The sequence below is a fragment of the Microcebus murinus genome, chromosome 11 (assembly GCF_040939455.1).
Source record: "Microcebus murinus isolate Inina chromosome 11, M.murinus_Inina_mat1.0, whole genome shotgun sequence".
In the NCBI taxonomy this organism is placed as follows: Eukaryota; Metazoa; Chordata; class Mammalia; order Primates; family Cheirogaleidae; genus Microcebus; species Microcebus murinus.
The window spans coordinates 11,214,487-11,230,565 of NC_134114.1; the positions used below are offsets into that span (position 1 = coordinate 11,214,487).

The 16,079-nt window shown below is 45.3% G+C and overlaps 1 protein-coding gene and 1 long non-coding RNA gene across 2 annotated transcripts in view; one reads left to right on the plus strand and one right to left on the minus strand.

The window, feature by feature from the left end:
- ANKH (ANKH inorganic pyrophosphate transport regulator) overlaps positions 1-16,079 on the minus strand; it is a 148,216-nt gene that overhangs the window by 71,452 nt on the left and 60,685 nt on the right. The window lies entirely within an intron of this gene.
- Positions 1-16,079, plus strand: part of LOC105885366 (uncharacterized) — a 28,612-nt gene that overhangs the window by 2,949 nt on the left and 9,584 nt on the right. Inside the window, exon 2 of the long non-coding RNA XR_001160646.3 lies at positions 4,527-4,601. This is a non-coding gene — a long non-coding RNA (uncharacterized LOC105885366). The remainder of the gene's footprint in view (positions 1-4,526; positions 4,602-16,079) is intronic.

The window sequence follows — 16,079 nt, forward strand, 5'->3', positions numbered from 1 at the left end:
TGACATGATGAAGTAATAAGCTATAGAACAATGTGGATAAAATTAAAGTACCATGAAAATTTCTAAACTAAAGATAGAAAAATGAGCACATTTTTATCTCTTACTATTTCATACATCAATAACACGTGCGGTCGGAAATGCACATGCTGAGATTCACTCTGTAAACCCAGAGTCACTGCATTCCAGACCTTTTATCTTTGAGAATCAGAGTAGTCCTGAAGAGTGGCCTTGCTCCAGCCCTATTACCTACACAGGCGAGGGGATGGAGGGGACCCAGGGAAAGGAGACAGCTTTGTGCTCCACTTGGCCCGCAGCCCTGGGAGGATGCTGTGGCATAAGGACGTATTTGTTGATGAAGTATAATAATTCATTCAGAAAACATTTATGGATCACATGGAGAATAACCACCTCTTAAATATGCAGTGCTGCAGAGTCTTGAACGTAACTTCGCACGTTATCTAACTGGTTTTATCTAACAACTCTACAGCGACAGGTAAGAATGGAAAAGTCCCATGTTACAGATCAAGAAACTGAGGCTCCAAGAGAGTCTGTGCCTTGCCCCAGATTCTGAGTTAATACATGGTGCAGCCGAACAGAATCGAGGAGATGGTTGGCTGCCTGGTGCTCCTTCCTCGTCCCTTCAACACGGGATGGAGCAGGAGGAGCGGTGGCAGGGGGGCAGGATGAGCACCTCTCTGCCATCATCAGGCGAGCAAAGCTGGGGAGGGGCATGCATGTCCTCACACAGACACGGACTATTACCTATGCAGGCATTTAAGTATGAGAAATAATTATTACTAAAGGAGATTTTTTTTATGTCTAGTTTGGGGATCTGGAGTGCCCTTATAAAGAACATATGTTGTCTAGCACTCTGGGAGGCCGAGACGGGCGGATTGCTCGAGGTCAGGAGTTCGAAACCAGCCTGAGCAAGAGTGAGACCCCGTCTCTACTATAAATAGAAATTAATTGGCCAACTAATATATAGAGAAAAATATTAGCTGGGCATGGAGGTACATGCCTGTAGTCCCAGCTACTTGGGAGGCTGAGGCAGGAGGATCGCTTGAGCCCAGGAGATTGAGGTTGCTGTGAGCTAGGCTGATGCCATAGCACTCACTCTAGCCTGGGCAACAAAGCGAGACTGTGTCTCAAAGAAAAAAAAGAGAACAAAGAACATATGTTGGGCTGTTGGAAGTTTTCCCTTTGACAGGAGTAAGGAGCAAGGTCACAGCATCTGATGACAGAGTGCTGTCCTGCTCAACCTCTACCCCGCAGTCTGGGCAAAGAAGTCCCGCAGGTCAAGCAGCTTCATTAAGCTCCCAGCACTGAAGCTCCCAGGGAGGTCCCCGAACAAAAGGAAAGTATCTCAGTGACATGTCACTCTTCTCTGCCTTCTCATTCTCACTTACCTAATGTGGGAGAGTGAGACCCTGGAAGAGGCATCCGGTAAAGTTAGTACGACCCCAGTCAAGGCCCTGATGACCCCACACAGGAAGATTTGTGACGCTGTCCCCAGTGGCAGCCGGACAGTGACCCAGTACCCTGACTGCGGAAAGGCCTATTGGTCATGCTCGTTCGGTGACTCTGGACACGGCGTTCAGTCTTCCGCGTGTGGGGGACTCGGCACTTCGCTTCATTTCTGTTCATCTACCTGACGGCGGAAGGCTGAGAGCAGATGATGAAACGCCTCCCAGAAATGCCCACGGCCCAAATGGGGCTCCTCTTTAAGCCTTTGCAAGTCCTGTGAGATTTCCACTCAGAGACTTCAAAGCAAAAAAGACTCATATAATTAAGTGCAAGTACTAAATCTTACCAATTGAAATGGTTATTTGAAAGCATCACTTAGGAAAATATTAATAAAAATGTATATGTTAGGAGAATAACTCTCTTGCTCTTCTCTAATAAAACTCCTTACTATATATTATTTAAAAGTAATATATGTCAAGGGAAAAAAGCCCATTTTCTTTGTGTCTTAGTAGAATGACAAACTACTTACGAGACTGACACACTTATTAGACCAGTATTAAACTAACAAACTGCCTCTCTCTCCCACTATAAAAGAGACAAAACTATACAATTAATTCTTGGGAATAAATTCAAAAAGTAGTTTCTAAAGAAGACCAGAGCATTTTGTAGAAGTTCATCAAATGAGACCTGAATGAATGCAGAAGCAAAAACCATGCTCCATGAGGGAGGAGAAGACTTGTCTGGGACCTTTCTGAGTTCATTTGTAAATTCAATGGCGTTTCAGTCAGAATTCCAGTGATTTGGGTTTTCATTTGGACCAGGGCAAAATGAGTTTTAACTCCACATAAGAGAAAAACCAAGAAAAATGTGATACAGGAGTCTAGTGAGGGGGCTCTCGCCTTCGCAAGAAACTAAACTAACGACCAAGAAGCCAGCTCCCAGCAGAGATGCTCATGCAAAGAGGCTGGACCTCAACAGCAGGAAAATGAAAACTGAAACGAGACTGCCATCAGATTAAAAGAAATTACAGCTGATAAAATCTAGCGCTAGTGAAGATAAGGTGTAACGGGAAATGTCACGGAGTATTGGCGGGCACGTTAACTGCTGTCATTTTGTGGGAAAAGAATATGTCAAGAGGTATTAAAAGGAAGTGTACCAACTTCTTAGTCCAGTAATCCCCCTTTAGAAATCTATCTAAACAAGGATCCCAGTACATAATGACACGCATACAAAGATGTTCATTAAAGGGTTGTTTGTCATGGCACATGGCTGACAATAATCCGTCCACCACCATGGGAAAGGGGACATCGGATAAGGGACTGTGACACACACAACATGAACTGGAACAAAATGTACAGAAGTAGAATGACGCCCGTGAAACAGTGTTAAGTAGAAGGAAGTTGTACCTCAAGCAATATAGTATGTTCTCACTCTTTTTTTTTAAAAAAGACCCTTAAAAATGTGTAAATATATTTGCATGAGCAGAGAAAGACCATTGGAGACTGACATATACTGAGCTGCTGATACTGGTTATTTTAGGAAAGGTGGGATTGAGGTGGGGGCAAAGAGGGAGAAATTATTACCGTGACACACATCTGTATTGTTTTATTTATGACAAAGAGCAGATGTTACTTTTATTAGTTTAAAATGAAAAAAAAAAGCACCTCTATCAATGCAAAGTAAATGAAATGCCTAGTTTCCTAGGGTGCAAAGCCAAGCAACTGCCCGCAACGCAAAGGCCGGGGAGTCACCGGTGTGCTCTTAGTGATCACCTGTGCTGTCTCTGAGCAGCAGCACCCCTGTTCCTCTTGCTTGAAAAATGCTGTGATTTCCGACAGTTCTAAATGCAAGGAGCTGAATACCAGGAGCGGTGTGTTGGCCACAAGACAGTCACAAGAAAGCTCCAAAACCTACACCTTCGGGCATGAGCGAGTTGCCCTGTATGAGACCCATTTTCCCTTTTCTTTTTGACTTCCAGACCTACATCATGATTTGTTTACAAATAGGTAAAACGATTATACCAGTCCGATGAGAGCATAAAGGCATTTAACCCAGTCTGCTGGGTCCTAGAGATTTACCAGGACTATCAGGGCGGCCGCTGTTAGAACTCTAGATTAGCAAGCCCAACCTCTGAATTTCCTGGCTGGGCTAGCTCTTAATCCAGCTGATACGCCAGCAGAATGCTTTCCTCTTGTCTTCTGCCTCTCCTCTGCGAACAAGGTCCATTCCTCCCCCCTCCACGAACCTTCCTGCAGCCTGTCTAAGCCACAGGGTCGCTCCTGTCGCAGGGATGACTGTCGCCATTTATTTATCCACAGAACTGCTTCGTTCACTCAAATATATGCTGTGTTCACTCAAATATATGCTGTGTTTGCCTGGCCCCGTGCTCTTTGTGGACACATGTACAGGATGGGGTGGCCAAACAGGCTGTCATCGTTTCATGGCCACCACCTCATGTACACTGGCAATAAAGGGCATGGGGCCAGGCAAACGCCACCCTCGCTAAGTCTATTTGGACGTTTCTTTATATCCCCCACAAACCTGGAATTGGGGGCTCGTGTGTAACAGCTACTGAGTGATCCATTGCCGTAAGGATTAGGGCACTTCCACGTGAGGAAGAGGATAGTCTCAGGGAGCAGGAGGTGAAAAAATGGGGAGAAGACAGTAGAAAAGCAGAAAGAAATATACATGGACTGTCGCCAAAACAAAGGCTAAGACAGAGACACAGTAGGGCGGCTCCACAAGTAATACAGATGAGATAATAGCTAACGGATCAAAGCGAGTAGAAAATGAAACCTTAGCAAAAAAGTGTATGAGTGTCCCCAAGCAGCTGTGCAAAAAGAAAAAAAAAATGTGCTTCCCATGGCACAGTGTCACTTGGACTCTTGGGGTGTGACTACACCTAAACCCGCCTGGCGCACACACGACAGCAGGCACAGAAGAATGCGGGCATCCTGCCCACTTCAGTGTTAGAGCTGTTTTTACCAAGTCTCATTCCTGAGCTTCCTTGTGGCTTAAATGCATTTTTGAAAGTAAATTTAATATCCTTGTATCGCATTTAGGTCGCCTTCAACTACTCTAAACGCATGTCGTGCTCCCAGATTGGTGGTGATTGAACAAGTAAACAAACAAAAAAGGTAAGCTCCTTTTCTATGCTGTGTCCATCTAGAAATTTTCTTTAGTGCTCAGCATTTTGGCTTGGTAACCTCTCCATAACACTAAGGAATAAACTAAACAATTCTTCCTGTTTTACTAAGAGTAAAAGGTTATTTGTTAACCTTCAAAATGGCCAAATGAAGACGTTTAAAACTGCACTTTTAATATAAAACAGTGATGATTCTGGACGTTGAGTAATACAGATGTTCTTTTTGTGTGAAATTAATAGCTGTGCCTGGTTGGGCGCGGTGGCTCACGCCTGTAATCCTAGCACTCTGGGAGGCTGAGGCGGGAGGATCGCTCAAGGTCAGGAGTTCGAAACCAGCCTGAGCAAGAGCGAGACCCGTCTCTACTAAAAATAGAAAGAAATTAATTGGCCAACTAAAAATATAGAAAAAATTAGCCGGGCATGGTGGTGCATGCCTGTAGTCCCAGCTACTCAGGAGGCTGAGGCAGAAGGATTGTTTGAGCCTAGGAGTTTGAGGTTGCTGTGAGCTAGGCTGATGCCATGGCACTCTAGCCCAGGCAACAGAGTAAGACTCTGTCTTAAAAAAAAACAAAAACAAAAAAAGCTGTGCCCGTGTAGTTTAGTCTGCTTGAGAGTAAGCTGTGATACCTTTCGATTCCCCAATATAGAATATGACTCTTCTTCACAAGTTAAAATGCACTAAGCTTCCCTATTCTCTATCCTTCCAAAAGTACAGAGCAAAAATGTTTCTCCATAATTATTTCTATGTAAAGATAAAAGTACACTAAACAGATAAAACATGCCATAAACTATTATAGTACCTAATTTTTAAACCTCTCAAACACACGTGGAACTTAAGAACTCTCATCCCATATGACTGTGTTACGTGTTTTCTTGGCTGGCGCAAAAATTGAAGAATTCAAAGAGAAAAACACGGAACAGGGAAAAACAGGAAGTCCCAAATTTGAAAAACACTCAATCCACCTTCTATGCAAACCACAAAAAGATTCGACAAACTAAGTATTTGTTGACACTGGCTGTAATTTTTGAAAAGGGACAGAACCTTAAAATATACCTGGAATGAGACCCAAATCACTTGTTCCCTGGTTCTTTTCTTTTTCTTTCTTTTTGTAAAAATATATTTTAGAGGAACTGCTAAGTAGAAGTCTAAAATTACTCTCATATTCATCCCTGAATAGATGAAGAGAGTTGTATGGAGATGAGACTGTTTTCAACGACCCTTCTACATGTGGCCTGGGGTCTGTGCTGGGCATTCTCTCATGAGTTACCACATTTCCTTAATCCTCTTGAAAACAGCGAGGGAGGGAGTCTTAGCTCTCGTGAAAGACACAGACTGGAGCTCACAGGGAAAAATAATCTACCCAAGGTCATAAAGCTACTTACTGGCAGAACTGGGACCTTGGCCTCTAAATCCAGCCGAGTCAGCTGGCAAACATGTGGACCACCAGGTCTGGTTCTCAGTTTCCCCACATATCAGCTGTGTTAAGACCTTTCTGAGATCCAGCATCCTTTTCAGTAACACAGGGATGCTCCTCCCAACCTGTATCCTAAAGGTCAGATTTTAGCGTTAACAGATGACGTAGCAACGGAGGCAGACCACCAGCTTCTCTTTCCCCTTCAGTCAGGCAGAACGCTGGAGATGCAGGGTTTGGAGGTGTGAGTCCCCGGCCTAAGCCAGAAGCCCTGGCATAGGAGGGACGCTACAGCCCTCTTGGGACTTCAGGATGCAGTTTCCGTTCAGGGCAGACTCAATATTAGTCCCGAAGACCTCTGGCACATCCAAAAATCTTCTAGAATCTACTTGCTTTTAAGAACAGCCATACTGGCCGGGCGCGGTGGCTCATGCCTGTAATCCTAGCTCTCTGGGAGGCTGAGGCAGGCGGATTGCTCGAGGTCAGGAGTTCAAAACCAGCCTGAGCAAGAGTGAGACCCTGTCTCTACTATAAATAGAAATTAATTGGCCAACTAATATATATAGAAAAAATTAGCCGGGCATGGTGGCGCATGCCTGTAGTCCCAGCTACTTGGGAGGCTGAGGCAGGAGGATTGCTTGAGCCCAGGAGTTTGAGGTTGCTGTGAGCTAGGCTGACGCCATGGCACTCACTCTAGCCTAGGCAACAAAGTGAGACTGTGTCTCAAAAAAAAGAACAGCCATAGCTATAGACAGATGCAGGCCAAAAATTACTGCCTCGATCATCTGGGTCACACTCGCCTGGTCCCTTAACGTGGTCTGGAGGGCCGATAGGGAAGGGCCTTAACCCTGGGGCGGATGGATGAGCTCCTCTTCCAGAGGTGCCCGTGCTGACCCGAACCAAACGGCCCTCCCGTCAGCAGGAGGGTGAGGAACAGCAAGAAGAACTGTGGTGGTTCCTCTGTGATCTCCATAAAAATGCAAAGATGCAGACTCAATGAAGCAGTTCTCAAAGCGCCTTCTATACCACGCCCCTTTGCTGCTACCCAGGCTCCTCTGGCTTTAATAAGCCTTTTCTTACTTTCATTTTCTTTTTTATAGACATGGTTACCTTGCTTAAAAATTGGTTTTGCATAAATTCACCCTCCCCAAAGTCAGCTGTTGACTTTTGCGTGGTCAAAAGCTAACCAAAATCAAGCAAACTTCTCTTTACTCAATATTTATTATCCTCATCGAATCTGACAGCCTTAGAAGGAGGTGTGCCCAATGTGTACAGTGAGCACTGGTTTTACATTTTCAAAAGCAGCTTCCGGTGATAGCTCATGAAGGCAGAAGTCTACCCCGGTGTCTGCTCTGGGGCTCTCTCAACTCTCACCTTCTCTTCTAGCAAATCTCTGCCACGCAGGTGCTGCCGGGAACTGGCCCGTGTGGCAATCGCTTGGTGAAGAAGTGTTTGTTCAGTACCTGTTACGTGCCCGGTGCTGTACCATGCAAGAGCCATGGGGCACACACGAGGTTAAAGGGTGGTCCCTGCCTTTGAGGAGGTTATATGAAAATATGCAGCGAGCAAAGGACAATAACGGTGGCACTGACTCGAACGGCGAGAACAGGCTGAGCATGCTGGAGAAGACAGGGCAGGGTCCTGGGTCCCTGGAGAGAGAGCAAGGCCTTTGAGGGGGTTGGAGAGTGACTGAGCTCAGCCTGCTCCTGGCTCAACAGGAGGTCAGGGCCGCTCAAGGAAGACGCAGCAGAGTGGGAGGAAACTGGGCCGGGAGTCTAGAGTCAAGTCCATCATGCCAGCAGGGCATGGAGATCAGATGTGACTGGCACTAGGCAAGACTGCAAGCTTGTGACACAGAGTTTGTGACAACTGACCTGGTGGGAATGTGCACAGTGGGCCAGAGTGGCAAGAAAATAGAGTCAGGAAACCAACTGTTGTCACGGTGCCCAGGGAAGAGGTGCTGCGTCTCAGACCCGTGTCGGTGACGGTGGGGAAGGAGGGTGGGAGCCATCATACGTGTTGATGCGAGAAATAAGATCTGTTCCTTGTCCGCCTCAAGCATCCCTCTTCCCCATGCGAACCTCCCTGCGGTGGGGACTGTCCCTCCTTCACCACTGTGTCCAGGCTGGCAATGAACGCTGATCAAAGGAAAGAACGGTTTCGGGGTTTTGAGCTGAAAACAGTCCCTGGGACTCACTACCCATCCTTGGAGTTATATATAATACAGCAATACTGAGTTACAACAAAGCCTAAAATAAAAGAGTGGTGGACATCCTCACCAAAGTTTAAAGAGGCCAGGGTGCGTCCTGCCTTAGACTCAGTCTCCCTTCACCCTGACATCTAAGGATTCTGGGCGTGACAGAGGCCCACGGGGACAATGTGTCCGCTGGAGACCTGGTGAGGATGCACCTGTGCCGCTTAGTCCTCGATTCCACACGTGTGCAGTGACGGCTCAGAGGGTCCCCTCTATCCTGACCGTGCATGGCCAGAGACCTAAGCCTTAAATGTCCTTCACCTCTGGTGGCTGCATGCAGCAGCGCACGCGAATTTCCCCAGTCCCCAGGGGTTGTGCCCGTGCAGAGCAGGCGGCACAGTGGGGACCGCGGGGAATCAGAGGCAGTGAGACCGCTGAACACGCTGGGCACAGTTCCCTGGAGATGCCTCATCAGGGTATTTGGGAAGAGGCTGAGCGGCCAGGAGACGCGCAGGGATGAGGAGGCAGAGTCAGTGGGCAAGGGGCAGAGCAGCCGGACCAGGAGGTTCATAGGACTGGTGGCCGCAAATCTCAGTTGCTGCTGTCCTCGCCTGCACTGCCTCAGCTCCTCCTGCCCTGGAGAAACCCAAGCCCAAGTGAGTTTGTCCTGGAAGTTTGCAAGTGACACCTAGTGGCCCAGCTAGCTGGAGGGCAGCAAGTGAGGCCCTGGCAGGAGCAGCTTCATGCCTGTCGGCCAGCACTCTCTCTCGTGGGGCCGTCAGTCTGCTCCCTCTGCATTTGCTATCGGTGCATTTCTGTGTGGCTGACTGTTGAACAATGAATGGGGCGACCGCCCACTGGGGGAAAAATGTTTTTCTCTAAGTGGAAGAAGTAATGCTAACCAATGATCCATCCTGGCCTGCAGAGCAAATGTGTTTGCTAAGCTAATGCTTATCTGGTGGCAAACTTCTGCTGGGATAAACAGAAATATCATTAAGATCTCTTTACACTGGCGAAAACCAAATCTCGTAGGATGTAGACAGAGTGAGTGCAAATAACTGCACGGCTCCATTCTCTTGCGCAGTGGATAACTGGCGCGTGGACTCCGGCAAGCCCTAACAGTCGCAGGCAGGAAAGCGTTGTTGGGAAGCACGCTAGGAAACCAGCCTGTTCTGGGGCAGCAGACCTTGTTTCCAAAGGACACTCATTTTAGCCACAGTGGAGACCTGGAAAAAGCTGAACTGCACAAACCAGAGCTGTATTCTGCAGTTCCTGCGTGCCCAGCACAGACTGCGAATCCACAGCGTAGCTGTGGTGGGGACACATAGGAAGAGGGACTGGGGCTGCAGTCAGAGAACATGAACTAAAGACAGCTCAGGGAGGGCCTTCCACGGTTTCGGGGATATTCCAGTTAAACGCCTCTTCTCTCCTTCTCCTTTCTTCTCTCTCACTCTGCTTAATAGTGCTCCTAACACAAAAACTCCTTTTGCTTACTATTAGATCACAGTCTAAAAATAAATGTCCCCCAGTTTGCTAACTGCTCTCATTTGGAAATGTGCTGTGGCTAAGAGCTGACCCCATAGGTACTTCTGGCACAGTTCAATTCTTTTCCCCATGCAGGTGACAAGCATAATAAGCAAATGCAAGAGCTTGCTACACGTCATATAATAAGCTTGCTTATTCACAGACATGGCCTTAGGATGGGTAAACCAAGGTTTAGAACTGACCAGTTTGCTTTCCTTGGAATTATGTTAGGGTTGCATTTAGCATTGCATTGCCCTAGGATTCTGAGGAAATATGTATGTTGCGTTTGCCTCAGCACAAGCTGAAGCAATGGAAATAGACAGAATTCCTTTTGTGCACTGGAAGGTATGCTCTTATGCATTCCTATGCTATACTGTGTGTATTTTTTGAGGTAAGAGCACTAGTAGGCGTTGCACAGAAAGAACGTGTCCCTTACACTACTTGTCTGAGTGATCGAAAAATGCCTGGACCCAAGCCTGGTCCAATGGGCATCTACCCACTGCGGCTCACTCAGCACACGCCACCATGCACAGCTGCTCTTTTCTGAAGCGGGATCCTTCATGTTTGTGCACAGAAACTTGTTCTGTTTTCTCTGAGACATGCTGATGGCAAAGGAAAACTTGGTTACTGCCTCGCAGCCATTACTATCAGCCACGAAAGTGTAGTCAGCAACAAGAGGGTGGAAAAAATTTATCTTCAACAATGGTAGGGAAATCCAAACATGACCTACTAAACACTGTTGTTCATGATTTGAATAGTGAACACATTTTCTGCATTTGGAAAAAAAAAAAAAAATAGAGGCAGCTTTTATCCTGAACTAGAGAAATCCCCATAACAATACTTCGTGGTTCTTAAACTCATTTGAAGTGCAAATAATCCCCAAATCATGTGAAATTGATTAATGGGATATGAAAAGAACAAGAAGGAAAATGCAGGATTCTTTAAGCTAGTTTTCCGAGTGAGAACTGTATAAGGGATATTGCAAAAGCAGATTATAGCCCCAAATGTATAAAAGCAAATATTCTATGATGAGCCCAGAGAATGTGGGACTGGCTAATCATTCCTTCTGCCATGTGACACCTTCTCAGTGTCCTGTTCCTTGGAGTCTTTTATAGTTAAAATTATTTTGGACATATTTTCCTTCTGGATTATTAGAGTAGATCTCAGCTAAAAAATATTCTTTTTGATGTGAGACTTTTACAAAGAAATTTATATCTGTGACTTTTGAGGCTTGGCATACCTTGTTTTATCGTGCCTTATTTCATTGCACTTTGCAGACATTGCATTTTTTAAAATTGAAGGTCTGTCACAACCCTGACTTGAGCAAGTCTATCAGTGCCATTTTCCCAATAGCATGTGCTCACTTTGTGTCACGTTTTGGTAATTCTTGGTAGTATTTCAGACTTTCTCATTATTATTATACTGTTAATGTGATCTGTGATCAGTGATCTCTGATGTGACTATTTTAATTGTTTTGTGACTATTTTAATTGTTTTGAGGCACCATGAACAACACCCATATTAAGACGGTGAACTTGATCCATCAGTGCTGTGTGTGTTCTGACTGCTCCCACCAGGTGTTCCCTGGTCTCCCTCCCTCTCCTCAGGGCTCCCTATTCCCTGAGACGTAACAATATTTAAATGTTGAAATTAGGCAAGTTAGTGACACTACAGTGGCCTCTAAGTGTGCAAGCGAAAGGAAGAGTCGCACGTCTCTCACTTTAAATCATAGGCTGGAAAGTTTAGTGAAGCAGCTTAGTGAGGGAGGCACGGTGAGAGCTCAGGCCTTTTGAAAGCTAGGCCTCTTGCACCAGTGAGCCAAGTTGTGAATGCAAAGGAAAAGTTGCTGAAGGAAATTAAACACCCTACTTCAGTGAACGCACGAATGGTAAGAAAGCAGGCCTTACTGTTGATATGGAGAAAGTTTTAGTGGCCTGAATAGAAGATCAAACCAGCCACAGCATTTCCTTAAGCCAAAAGCTAACCTAGAGCAAGGCCCTAACTCTCTTCAATTCTATGAAGACTGACATAGGTGAGAAAGGTGCAGAAGAAAAGCTGCAAGCCAACCAGAGGTTGGTGCATGAGGTTTGAACCTGTCTCCAAAACCTAAAAGTGCATGGTGAACCAGCAGGTGTTGACAGAGAATGTATAATAAGTTATCCAGAAGATCTAGCTCAGATAATTGATGGAGGAAGCTACACTAAACAATGGATTTTCCATGCAGACAAAACAGCCTTCTACTGGAAGAAAATGTTATCTAGGTCTTTCACAGCTAGAGAGGAGAAGACAATACCTGGTTTCAAAGGACAGGCTGACTCTCTTGTTTGGGGTTAATGCAGTTGGTGACTTTAAGTTGAAGCCAATGCTCTTTTACTATTCTAAAAATCTGAGGGCCCTTAAGATTTATGCTAAATCTACTCTTCCTGTGCTCTAGAAATGGAACAGCAAAGCCTGGATGACAGCACATCTGTTTTACAGCATAGTTTACTGAATGTTTTCAGTAAACTGTTGAGCCCTACTGCTCAGACAAAAAAAATTTTTTTTAAAAATATGACTGCTCTTTGACAATGCACCTCGTCACCCAAGAGCTCTGCTGGAGATGTACAAGGAGATTACTGCTGCTTTTATGTTTGCTAACACAACATCCATTCTGTAGTTCACGGATCAAGGAATAATTGTGACTCTCATCTTATTAAGAAATATATTTCATAAGGCTATAGCTGCCGAAGATAGTGAAGTGATTCCTCTGATGCATCCAGGGAAAGTAAATTGAAAACTTCTGGAAAGAATTTGTCATTCTAGATGTCATTAAGAACACTTATGATTCATGGGAGAAGGTAAAAAATACCCACATTAATAGGTGTTTGGAAGAAGTGAATTCCAACCCTCCTGGATGACTTCGAAGAGTTCGAGACTTCCGAGGAGGAAGTAACAACAGATGTGTTAGAAACAGCAAGAGAGCTAGGATTGGAAGCGAAGCCTGAAGGTGTGACTGAATTGCTCCAATCTCATGATAAAACTTGAATGGATGGGAGTTGCTTCTTAAGTAGGAGCAAACAAAGTGGATTTTTAAGATGGAATCTACTGGTGAAGATGCTGTAAACACTGTTCAAATGACAACAAAGGATTTAGAATATTACATTAAGTTTTTTGAAAAAGCAGTGGCAGGGTTGGAAAGGAATGAGTCCAATTTTGAAAGAAGTTCTACTGTGGGTAAAATGCTATCACACAGCATTTCTAGCTACAGAGAAATCTTTCATCAAAGGAAGAGTCAATTGATGTGGCAAACTTCACTGTGGTCTTAAGAAACTGCCACAGCCACCCCAACCTTCAGTCACCACCACCCTGATCAGTCGGCAGCCATCCACGCTGAGGCAGGACCCTCCACCAGCAAAAAGACTGCAACTCACTAAAGGCTCAGATGATCATCAGCATTATTTAGCAATAAAGTATTTTTAAATTCAGGTATGTACATTTTCTTAACACATAATGTTACTGCACACCTGACTACAGCATAATATAAACATAATTTTTATATACTCTGGAAAATCAAAAAATCTGTGTGACTTGATATATTGCAGTGTTTATGTTATTGTTGTGGTCTGAAAGTAAACGTGCAATATCTCCAGGGTATGCTTGTATAATGTGATGTACTTATCTTGGAAGATTTAACAGAATCACTGAACTAAAAGGTTCCTTACCTGGTTGTTTCATTTCTCTCTCATCGTCACACGGAACCCTATTAGATGCCTTCTTGATCTTTACGTCCTTAAATTCTCTACGACCTTCCTAAAACAAATTCCACTGTAATGCCTAGACTGATGATTACCAACACTCATTCCCAAATGCCCTAGGTTTGGAAATTGGCAAGCGAATGCTGTGTTTCTGAAAGTATGTTGCAAGGAACCCTATTTCTTCCAGACGTTAATAGGTGCTGCGTATAAAAAAAAGCTTCACGCTTTGAAATAACTTTCAAAAACAAAGTTAAACATTTTTTAAACTACAGAATTTCTCAAAGACTTTAATAATGTGACAATGTATGTTATAAATCTCCAAAGAAACAATGGCATCAGAGAGTTTCCCAGATGTTTGTGTCTACAGAACCTTGCATTTGAGGTTCATGTCACACAGTCTCTAAGACATTATTTTGTCATGAAAACAATTTAGAACATTATGACCAACATTTTCATTTTTATGAAACAGAATAGAAAAATGCTATCAAGCATGCATATAGTGATGACACGTCTGTTTTGTGTGTGTGTGTGTTCACATGCATGTCTGTAGCCTTGGCCACAATGCAGGATGCATTTCTTACTGCACATTGCTGGCAGCCATTTCCTCAGGAGGTAGCTCCTCTACTGCTTTTTCATGCCAGCAGTGCCCATACCTATGTTCCTACTTGGGACTTCTGTCCTTGGCCGTAGATGGGCAGAGTCAACTGCCTACCAGGTAACTCTGCTCGGGTGGCTGGGCCCCCGGTGTGCTCACAAATGCATTCATTTGTCATGCAGGCCCTGAGGCTCCCCGGGCCGCTCCCTCCAATGTTCCATTTTGCCATGGCAACGCCCACCGAGACTTGTACATTATCTCTGAGGCTTCCCTCTCCCCTGTTCCTCCATTTCCAATCAATCACCTTGTTCAGCTGCTTCTGCCTCCTAAATCTGTTAGATCCACCCGTGCCTTCACACCCTGCGACCTAGCGCAGCCAGGGTGTTAGTTCTCGTGGGTCTTGCAGGACCTCCATTGCATTTGGTCTCTCTTGACCTTGTCTGGCTCCCTTCTGGTCCGTTTTCTGTTCTGCAGCTGCAGAGATCTCTGAAGATGTAGAGTTGACCCTGTCACACCTTCCCAGCTTCCCCTCAACCCCAGGCCAAATCCCAGTCTCCTGTTTGGCTTCTGAGGCCCTTCAGGTCTGGCCCCTGCCTTCTCTTTTCCCCGAACTTAAATTCCAAACACAGAGCATCTCTTGGGTCCCCTCCCACTCTTTCTCTTTCTCCCGGCCACTCTTGCACATCCTTCTTCTCAATGTCACCTGGTCCGGAGGCTTTCCCTGACCCCTGGGCTAGGTAAGTCCCCACCTTGTTCCTGTCTCCCACAGCGCATACGACGCCTGTCATGACCCAATCATAGCTTACCCAATTACCTGGCACACAGTCAGCACTCAATAAAGACTTGAATGGGGCCACCACTTTCCCCCTTCTTCAAGCAGTGATGTTGGATCAAGCCACTTGCTGGCTCTGAAACCAGCTTGCAGAGTGATGTCAGGAAAGTCCTGTAATCACTCTGATCAGATTTTCCACACCTGAATTGCAATACACGTGGGTCATGAAATAAACTTGCTGGGTCATGTCCAGCATTGAAACATCTTTCAGTTGTTTGAGTGTTAGTATGTGTGTACTGGGTTGCAATGCAAGACCTGTTATTGCGCCAGGTGGTTGGAAAGTTTGACAGCTGCACTTCTAGGTCTGCTCTTTAGGTATGGGCTGAGGGCCACGGACTTTATGTTCCCTAAGATCTTTAGTCTCCACTTTAAAAAAAAATTTTTTTTCCCTCTTTTGCCTTAAATGTGTGTATTTTACACCTCTTCTACTTCTATATTTCCTTAGGCTTAGGGAAACCAAGGTTCCAATTTGCTGTATGATCATGTTGATTTTCAAATCGATCCCTTCCCTGGCCGAGCACCCTTTCCTGAGCTCCTTCCCTAAGGCCTCTCTGGGCACCTCTGACGCTCCATGTCTCAAACTAACAGTAACTTGGCCGGGCGCGGTGGCTCACGCCTGTTATCCTAGCACTCTGGGAAGTCGAGGAGGGCAGATCGCTTGAGGTCAGGAGTTCAAAACCAGCATGAGCGAGACCCTGTCTCTACCAAAAATAGAAATAAATTAATTGACCATCTAAAAATATATATACAAAAAACTAGCCCGGCATGGTGGCACATGCCTGTAGTCCCAGCTACTCAGGAGGCTGAGGCAGGAGGATTGCTCGAGCCCAGGAGTTTGAGGTTGCTGTGAGCTAGGCTGACGCCACGGCACTCGCTCTAGCCTGGACAACAAAGCGAGACTCTGTTTCTAAAATAAAATAAAATAAAATAAAACTAACAGTAACAATAACTACCACTTGTTACTGGCGGGGGCTGTGGGAAGAACTTTCTCATTGGGTCCTGTCATAGTCTGATAAAGTAGATACTATTACTTCCCGTTTTCTACAGAGAATTTAGGTACTCACCCCAGATCACACACAGCTAGCGAGTTAAGAGAGCCTGTCTGAATACCGCTGGGTGTGCAATGTATTGCCCCTAACTCTGTTACCTCTCTAATCGTAGCAGCCCTGCAACCACCCTG